Below are 9,985 nucleotides of genomic sequence, written 5' to 3' on the forward strand. Positions count from 1 at the left end.
TACAGTATGGATGTATATATATATATTACTATAGAAGGGTTAGTTATGGTAATACAGTATGGATGTATATATATATTACTATAGAAGGGTTAGTTATGGTAATACAGTATGGATGTATATATATTACTATAGAAGGGTTTAGTTATGGTAATACAGTATGGATGTATATATTACTATAGAAGGGTTAGTTATGGTAATACAGTATGGATGTAGATATATTACTATAGAGGGTTTAGTTATGGTAATACAGTATGGATGTATATATATTACTATAGAAGGGTTAGTTATGGTAATACAGTATGGATGTATATATTACTATAGAAGGGTTAGTTATGGTAATACAGTATGGATGTATATATATTACTATAGAGGGGTAGTTATGGTAATACAGTATGGATGTATATATATTACTATAGAAGGGTTAGTTATGGTAATACAGTATGGATGTATATATTACTATAGAAGGGTTAGTTATGGTAATACAGTATGGATGTATATATATATTACTATAGAAGGGTTAGTTTACGGTAATACAGTATGGATGTATATATATTACTATAGAGGGGTTAGTTATGGTAATACAGTATGGATGTATATATAATATATTACTATAGAAGGGTTAGTTATAGTAATACAGTATGGATGTATATATATATTACCTATAGAAGGGTTAGTTATAGTAATACAGTATGGATGTATATATAATATATTACTATAGAAGGGTTAGTTATGGTAATACAGTATGGATGTTATATATTACTATAGAGGGGTAGTTATGGTAATACAGTATGGATGTATATATATTACTATAGAAGGGTTAGTTATGGTAATACAGTATGGATGTATATATATTACTATAGAAGGGGTAAGTTATGGTAATACAGTATGGATGTATATATATTACTATAGAGGGGTTAGTTATGGTAATACAGTATGGATGTATATATATTACTATAGAAGGGTTAGTTATAGTAATACAGTATGGATGTATATATATTACTATAGAAGGGTTAGTTTATAGTAATACAGTATGGATGTATATATATTACTATAGAGGGGTAGTTATGGTAATACAGTATGGATGTATATATATTACTATAGAAGGGTTTAGTTATGGTAATACAGTATGGATGTATATATTACTATAGAAGGGTTAGTTATGGTAATACAGTATGGATGTATATATATATTACTATAGAAGGGTTAGTTACGGTAATACAGTGTGGATGTATATTACTATAGAGGGGTTAGTTATGGTAATACAGTATGGATGTATATATATTACTATAGAAGGGTTAGTTATAGTAATACAGTATGGATGTATATATAATATATTACTATAGAAGGGTTAGTTATGGTAATACAGTATGGATGTATATTATTACTATAGAAGGGTTAGTTATGGTAATACAGTATGGATGTATATATATATTACTATAGAAGGGTTAGTTACGGTAATACAGTATGGATGTATATATATTACTATAGAGGGGTTAGTTATGGTAATACAGTATGGATGTATATATATTACTATAGAAGGGTTAGTTATAGTAATACAGTATGGATGTATATATATATTACTATAGAAGGGTTAGTTACGGTAATACAGTATGGATGTATATATATTACTATAGAGGGGTTAGTTATGGTAATACAGTATGGATGTATATATATTTACTATAGAAGGGTTAGTTATAGTAATACAGTATGGATGTATATATAATATATTACTATAGAAGGGTTAGTTACGGTAATACAGTATGGATGTATATATATTACTATAGAAGGGTTAGTTATGGTAATACAGGTATGGATGTATATATATTACTATAGAAGGGTTAGTTATGGTAATACAGTATGGATGTATATATATTACTATAGAAGGGTTAGTTATAGTAATACAGTATGGATGTATATATAATATATTACTATAGAGGGGTTAGTTACGGTAATACAGTATGGATGTATATATATTACTATAGAAGGGTTAGTTATAGTAATACAGTATGGATGTATATATTACTATAGAGGGGTTAGTTATGGTAATACAGTATGGATGTATATATATATTACTATAGAAGGGTTAGTTACGGTAATACAGTATGGATGTATATATTACTATAGAAGGGTTAGTTATGGTAATACAGTATGGATGTATATATTACTATAGAAGGGTTAGTTATGGTAATACAGTATGGATGTATATATATTACTATAGAAGGGTTAGTTATAGTAATACAGTATGGATGTATATATTACTATAGAAGGGTTAGTTATGGTAATACAGTATGGATGTATATATATTACTATAGAAGGGTTAGTTATGGTAATACAGTATGGATGTATATATTACTATAGAAGGGTTAGTTATGGTAATACAGTATGGATGTATATATTACTATAGAAGGGTTAGTTATGGTAATACAGTATGGATGTATATATATTACTATAGAAGGGTTAGTTATGGTAATACAGTATGGATGTATATATATATTACTATAGAAGGGTTAGTTATGGTAATACAGTATGGATGTATATATTACTATAGAAGGGTTAGTTATGGTAATACAGTATGGATGTATATATTACTATAGAGGGGTTAGATATGGTAATACAGCATGGATATATATATATATATATATATTAGGGGTGAGCGGGTTCGGATTTCTGAAATCCGAACCCCCCCGAACCCCCCCGATCCGAGTCTGATCCGAGTCAGGCTCGACTTTTCCCGCCTGACTCGGATCTGAAATCGAGGCAAAACGTCATCATCCCGCCTTCCGAGTCTCGCGGGTTTTGGATCCTATATAAGGTACCCGCGTCGGCGCCATTTTCTCACTCGGCTGTGGACAGTGAAGAGGGAGGGTGGGAGTTAGGGCTGTGTAGTGTAGTGTAGTGTAGTGCTGCTGTTGTCCACTACTTCAAAGTCCATAGGGGCTGGCTGTGTTGTGCTGTGCTGCTGTTGTTAATAGGGGCTGTGTCCACTACTTCAAAGTCCATAGGGGCTGGCTGGACTGTGTTGTGCAGTCAGTTCTCCATAGGGGCTGTGTCCACTCCAAAGTCCTGTGCAGTGTCCCAGTCCTAAAGGAGTGCTGTAGTGTTGTCCAGGGGGTGCTCTGTCCATCAGGTGTGCTCCCCCCAAGTGCTAAAAAAATAATATATTTTCTGTGTTTGTGAATTGTGTGCGCAGTAGCCGCACGTGCATCAACAAATTAGTGCCAAGCGTGCGCCTGTGTCATAAGTAAAGGGCCGGCTGGCTTGACCGTTAAAGGGTGCTGTAACCCCCGAAAGTACACTCCAGTCCAAACCAAAAAAAAATTATTTTCTGTGTTTGTGAATTGTGTGCGCAGTAGCCGCACGTGCATCAACAAAGTAGTGCCAAGCGTGCGCCTGTGTCATAAGTAAAGGGCCGGCTGGCTTGACCATTAAAGGGTGCTGTAACCCCCGAAAGTACACTCCAGTCCAAACCAAAAAAAAAATTATTTTCTGTGTTTGTGAATTGTGTGCGCAGTAGCCGCACGTGCATCAACAAAGTAGTGCCAAGCGTGCGCCTGTGTCATAAGTAAAGGGCCGGCTGGCTTGACCGTTAAGGGTGCTGTAACCCCCGAAAGTACACTCCAGTCCAAACCAAAAAAAAAATTATTTTCTGTGTTTGTGAATTGTGTGCGCAGTAGCCGCACGTGCATCAACAAAGTAGTGCCAAGCGTGCGCCTGTGTCATAAGTAAAGGGCCGGCTGGCTTGACCGTTAAAGGGTGCTGTAACCCCCGAAAGTACACTCCAGTCCAAACCAAAAAAAAAATTATTTTCTGTGTTTGTGAATTGTGTGCGCAGTAGCCGCACGTGCATCAACAAAGTAGTGCCAAGAGTGCGCCTGTGTCATAAGTAAAGGGCCAGCTGGCTTGACCGTTAAAGGGTGCTGTAACCCCCAAAGTACACTCCAGTCCAAACCAAAAAAAAAATTATTTTCTGTGTTTGTGAATTGTGTGCGCAGTAGCCGCACGTGCATCAACAAAGTAGTGCCAAGCGTGCGCCTGTGTCATAAGTAAAGGGCCGGCTGGCTTGACCGTTAAAGGGTGCTGTAACCCCTGAATGTACACTCCAGTCCAAACCAAAAAAAAAATTATTTTCTGTGTTTAGCCGCACGTATATATCAAATCGATATAACATAAATGGAGGACCAAACTTTCTCCGATAAAAATAAAATAGAGAAAGATCAAGAACCACTTCCTCCTAGTGCTGAAGCTGCTGCCACTAGTCATGACATAGACGATAACATGCCATCAACGTCGTCTGCCAAGGCCGATGCCCAATGTCATAGTAGAGGGCACATACAATACCAAATGGCAAAGTTCAGGAAAATGACCTTGAAAAAGACATTTAAATCAGCTGAAGAGAAACGTAAACTTGCCAATATGCCATTTACGACACGGAGTGGCAAGGAACGGCTAAGGTCGATCCCTAGTATGTTCATGACTAGTGGTTCAGCTTCACATGACGATGGAAGCCCTCCTCCCACTAAAAAAATCAAAAGAGTTAAGCTGGCAAAAGCACAGCGAAGAACTGTGCTTTCTAAGAAGATATCACAAATCCCCAAGGAGAGTCCAAGTGTGGTGGTGGTTGCGATGCCTGACCTTCCCAGCACTGGACGGGAAGAGGTGGCTCTTTCCACCATTTGCACGCCCCCTGCAAGTGCTGAAAGGAGCACCCACAGTCCACTTGCTGATATGCAAATTGAAGATGTCACTGTTGAAGTACAACAGGAAGAGGATACTGGTGTAGCTGGCGCTGAGGAGGAAGTTGGCGAGGAGGATTCTGATGGTGATGTGGTTTGTTTAAATCAGGCTCCGGGGGAGACAGTTGTTGTCCGTGGGATGAAAAAGCCCATCACGGTCATGCCTGGGCAGAAGACCAAACATTCCACCTCTTTGGTCTGGCAATATTTCTATCCAAATCCGGACAACAACTGTCTTGCCATATGTACCATATGTAAAGGTGAAATAAGTAGGGGTAGGGACGTCAACCACCTAGGAACATCCTCCCTTATACGGCACCTGCAGCGCGTTCATAAAAAGTTACTGTCAAGTTCAGAAACTTTGGCTAAGACCGTAAGCAGTCCAGGGACACCTAAATCCCGTTGTCCTGTTGTATCCAAGCGCCTGCAAACCACACCGTCAACTCCCTCCTCGTCAATTTCCTCCTTAGTTAGGATCGGAAGTAGTCCTGCAGGCCATGTCACTGGCATGACTGACTCTCCTATCCGGGATTCCTCCGGAGGATCCTGCATTGCTACGCCTACTGCTGCCGCTGCTGCTGTTGCTGCTGCTGCTGGGAGTCGTTCATCATCCCAGAGAGGAAGTAGGAACACCACTACTTTTACTAAACAATTGACCCTCCAACAGTCCTTAGCGAGGAGGATGAAGTACGACAGCAGTCATCCTGAAGCAAAACGTATAACTGAGGCCTTGACTGCTATGTTGGTGTTAGACGTGCGTCCGGTATCCGCCATTAGTGCAGTGGGATTTAGACAATTGATGGAGGTAGTGTGTCCCCGGTTCCAAATCCCGTCTAGATTCCACTTCACTAGGCAGGCGATACCGAGACTGTACAGAAACGTCAGAAAAAGCTCAGTGTCCTGAAAAATGCCGTTGTACACAATGTCCACTTAACCACGGACATGTGGACAAGTGGAACAGGGCAGACTAAGGACTATATGACTGTGACAGCCCACTGGGTAGATGTATCACCTTACGCAGCAACAGCAGCAGCGTCACCAGTAGCAGCATCTCAGAAATGCCAGCTCGTTACAAGGCAGGCTACGCTGTGTATCACCGGTTTCAGTAAGAGGCACACCGCCGACAACCTCTTAGAGAAACTGAGGGAAATCATCGCCCAGTGGCTTACCCCACTTAGACTCTCCTGGGGATTTGTGATATCTGACAACGCCACCAATATTGTGCGGGCATTACATCTGGGCAAATTCCAGCACGTCCCATGTTTTGCTCACACAATAAACTTGGTGGTGCAGAATTTTCTGAAAAGCGACAGGGGCGTGCAGGAGACGCTTTGGGTGGCCCGAAAAATTTCTGGACACTTTCGCCATTCAGCGACTGCGTGCCGAAGACTGGAGCGCCAGCAAACACTCTTGAACCTGCCCCGCCATCACCTGAAGCAAGAGGTTGTGACGCGGTGGAACTCAACCCTCTATATGCTTCAGAGGATGGAGGAGCAGCAAAAGGCCATACAAGCCTATACATCCACCTATGACATAGGCAAAGGAGGGGGTATGCACCTGACTCAAGCGCAGTGGAGAATGATTTCCGTGTTGTGCAAGGTTCTCCAGCCCTTCGAACTTGCCACACGTGAAGTCAGTTCAGACACTGTCAGCTTGAGTCAGGTCATTCCCCTCATCAGGCTTTTGCAGAAGCAGCTGGAGAAAGTGAAGGAGGAGCTAAGACGGAGCGATTCCGCTCGGCATGTGGGACTTGTGGATGAAGCCCTTCATTCGCTTTGCCAGGATTCCAGGGTGGTCAATCTGTTGAAATCAGACCACTACGTTTTGGCCACCGTGCTCGATCCTAGGTTTAAAGCCTATGTGGTGTCTCTCTTTCCGGCCGACACAAGCCTGCAGAGGTGCAAAGACCTGCTGGTGAACACACTGTCAGCTGAAGCGGAACGTGACACGTCAACGGCTCCTTCTTCATTTTCTCCTGCAACTGGGGCTGCCAGGAAAAAACTTAGGTATCCTAAGCAACCCGCTGGCGGTGATGCAGGGCAGGCAGGACCAAGTTTGGACATCTGGTCCGGACTGAAGGACCTGGCAACAATTTCTGACATGTCTACTGTCACTGCATATGATACTGTCACCATTGACAGAATGGTGGAGGATTACATCAGTGACAGCATCCAAGTAGGCATGGCAGACAGTCCATACCTGTACTGGCAGGAAAAAGAGGCAATTTGGAGGCCCCTGTACAAACTGGCTCTATTTTACCTGAGTTGCCCCCCCTCCAGTGTGTACTCCGAAAGAGTGTTTAGTGCAGCCGGGAACCTTGTCAGCGAAAGGCGTAGGAGGTTGCTTCCACAGAATGTGGAGAAGATGATGTTCATCAAAATGAATTATCAGCTCTTCCAGGGAGACCAGCCTCCAGAAGGTACAGAGGGACCTGTGGTGGTGGATTCAAGTGGGGACGAGTTAATACTTTGTGAGGATGAGGATGTACACACTGAAGAGGGTGAGGAATCGGTGGATGAGGAGGATGAGGATGACATCTTGCCTCCATAGAGCCAGTTTGTGCAGGGACACATTAATTGCCAGCTTGTTTTGTGGGGGCCCAAACGAACCAATCATTTCAGCCACAGTTGTGTGGCAGACCCTGGCGCTGAAATGATTGGTTTGTTAAAGTGTGCATGTCCTGTTTATACAACATAAGGGTGGGTGGGAGGGCCCAAGGACAATTCCATCTTGCACCTCTTTTTTTTCTTTGCATTATGTACAGTTTGGGGCCTAGTTTTTCAAACTGCCATCCTGTCTGCCACTGCAGTTTCACGCCTAGATGGGTCACGTGTTTGTGCCGCCCACTCGTGTCGCTTAGCATAGTCATCCAGCTACCTCGGTGCAACGTTTTGGACATAAAAACACTATTGTGAGGTGTGAGGTGTTCAGAATAGACTGGAAATGAGTGGAAATTAAGGTTATTGAGGTTAATAATAGCATAGGAGCAGAAAAACCTACAAATTCTGTGATTTTAGCTGTTTTTATGCTTTTTTAAAAAAAAATACAGATCCAAAACACAAAACCCAGAACCCAAAACACGGAAGGGTGGTTTTGGCAAAACCAATCCAGATCCAAAACACGAAGAAAGATCCAGATCCAAAACCAAAACACAAAACACGAAAAGTGGCCGGTGCACACCCCTAATATATATACATATATATATATATATATATATATATATATATATATATATATATATATTATATATATATATATATATATATATATTACTATAGAAGGGTTAGTTATGGTAATACAGTATGGATGTGTATATATATATATATATATATATATTACTATAGAAGGGTTAGTTATGGTAATACAGTATGGATATATATATATATTTTACTATAGAAGGGTTAGTTATGGTAATACAGTATGGATATATATATATTACTACAGAAGGGTTAGTTATGGTAATACAGTATGGATGTATATATAACTATAGAAGAGTTAGTTATGGTAATACAGTATGGATGTATATATAACTATAGAAGGGTTAGTTATGGTAATACAGTATGGATGTATATATATTACTATAGAAGGGTTAGTTATGGTAATACAGTATGGATGTATATATTACTATAGAAGGGTTATTTATGGTAATACAGTATGGATGTATATATATTACTATAGAAGGGTTAGTTATGGTTATACAGTATGGATGTATATATTACTATAGAAGGGTTAGTTATGGCATTACAATATGGATGTATATATATTACTATAGAAGGGTTAGTTATGGTAATACAGTATGGATGTATATATATTACTATAGAAGGGTTAGTTACGGTAATACAGTATGGATGTATATATTACTATAGAGGGGTTAGTTATGGTAATACAGTATGGATGTATATATTACTATAGAAGGGTTAGTTATGGTAATACAGTATGGATGTATATATATTACTATAGAAGGGTTAGTTATGGTAATACAGTATGGATGTATATATTACTATAGAAGGGTTAGTTATGGTAATACAGTATGGATGTATATATTACTATAGAAGGGTTAGTTATGGTAATACAGTATGGATGTATATATTACTATAGAAGGGTTAGTTATGGTAATACAGTATGGATGTATATATTACTATAGAGGAGTTAGTTATGGTAATACAGTATGGATGTATATATATAACTATAGAGAGTTAGTTATGGTAATACAGTAGTGATGTATATATATTACTATAGAGGGGTTAGTTATGGTAATACAGAATGGATATATATATATATATATATATATATATATATATATTACTATAGAAGGGTTAGTTATGGTAATACAGTATGGATGTATATATTACTATAGAAGGGTTAGTTATGGTAATACAGTATGGATGTATATATATTACTATAGAGGGGTTAGTTATGGTAATACAGAATGGATGTATATATAGTACCATAGAACGGTTAGTTATGGTAATACAGTATGGAAATATGTATATATATATATATATATATTACTATAGAAGGGTTAGTTATGGTAATACAGTATGGATGTATATATAAAACTATAGAAGGGTTAGTTATGGTAATACAGTATGGATGTATATATATAACTATAGAAGGGTTAGTTTTATGGTATTACAGTATGGATGTATATATTACTATAGAGGGGTTAGTTATGGCAATACAGTATGGATGTATATATATTACTATAGAAGGGTTAGTTATGGTAATACAGTATGGATGTATATATATTACTATAGAAGGGTTAGTTATGGTAATACAGTATGGATGTATATATATTACTATAGAAGGGTTAGTTATGGTAATACAGTATGGATGTATATATATTACTATAGAAGGGTTAGTTATGGTAATACAGTATGGATGTATATAATACTATAGAAGGGTTAGTTATGGAAATACAGTATGGATGTATATATATATATTACTATAGAAGGGTTAGTTATGGTAATAAAGTATGGATGTATATATATTACTATAGAAGGGTTAGTCATGGTAATACAGTATGGATGTATATATTACTATAGAAGGGTTAGTTATGGTAATACAGTATGGATGTATATATATTACTATAGAAGGGTAAGTTATGGTAATACAGTATGGATGTATATATATTACTATAGAAGGGTAAGTTATGGTAATACAGTATGGATGTATATATATATTACTATAGAAGGGTAAGTTATGGTAATACAGTATGGATGTATATATATTACTATAGAAGGGTTAGTTAT

Source organism: Taudactylus pleione, unplaced genomic scaffold (assembly GCF_031769625.1).
Source record: "Taudactylus pleione unplaced genomic scaffold, aTauple2 ptg003775l, whole genome shotgun sequence".
In the NCBI taxonomy this organism is placed as follows: Eukaryota; Metazoa; Chordata; class Amphibia; order Anura; family Myobatrachidae; genus Taudactylus; species Taudactylus pleione.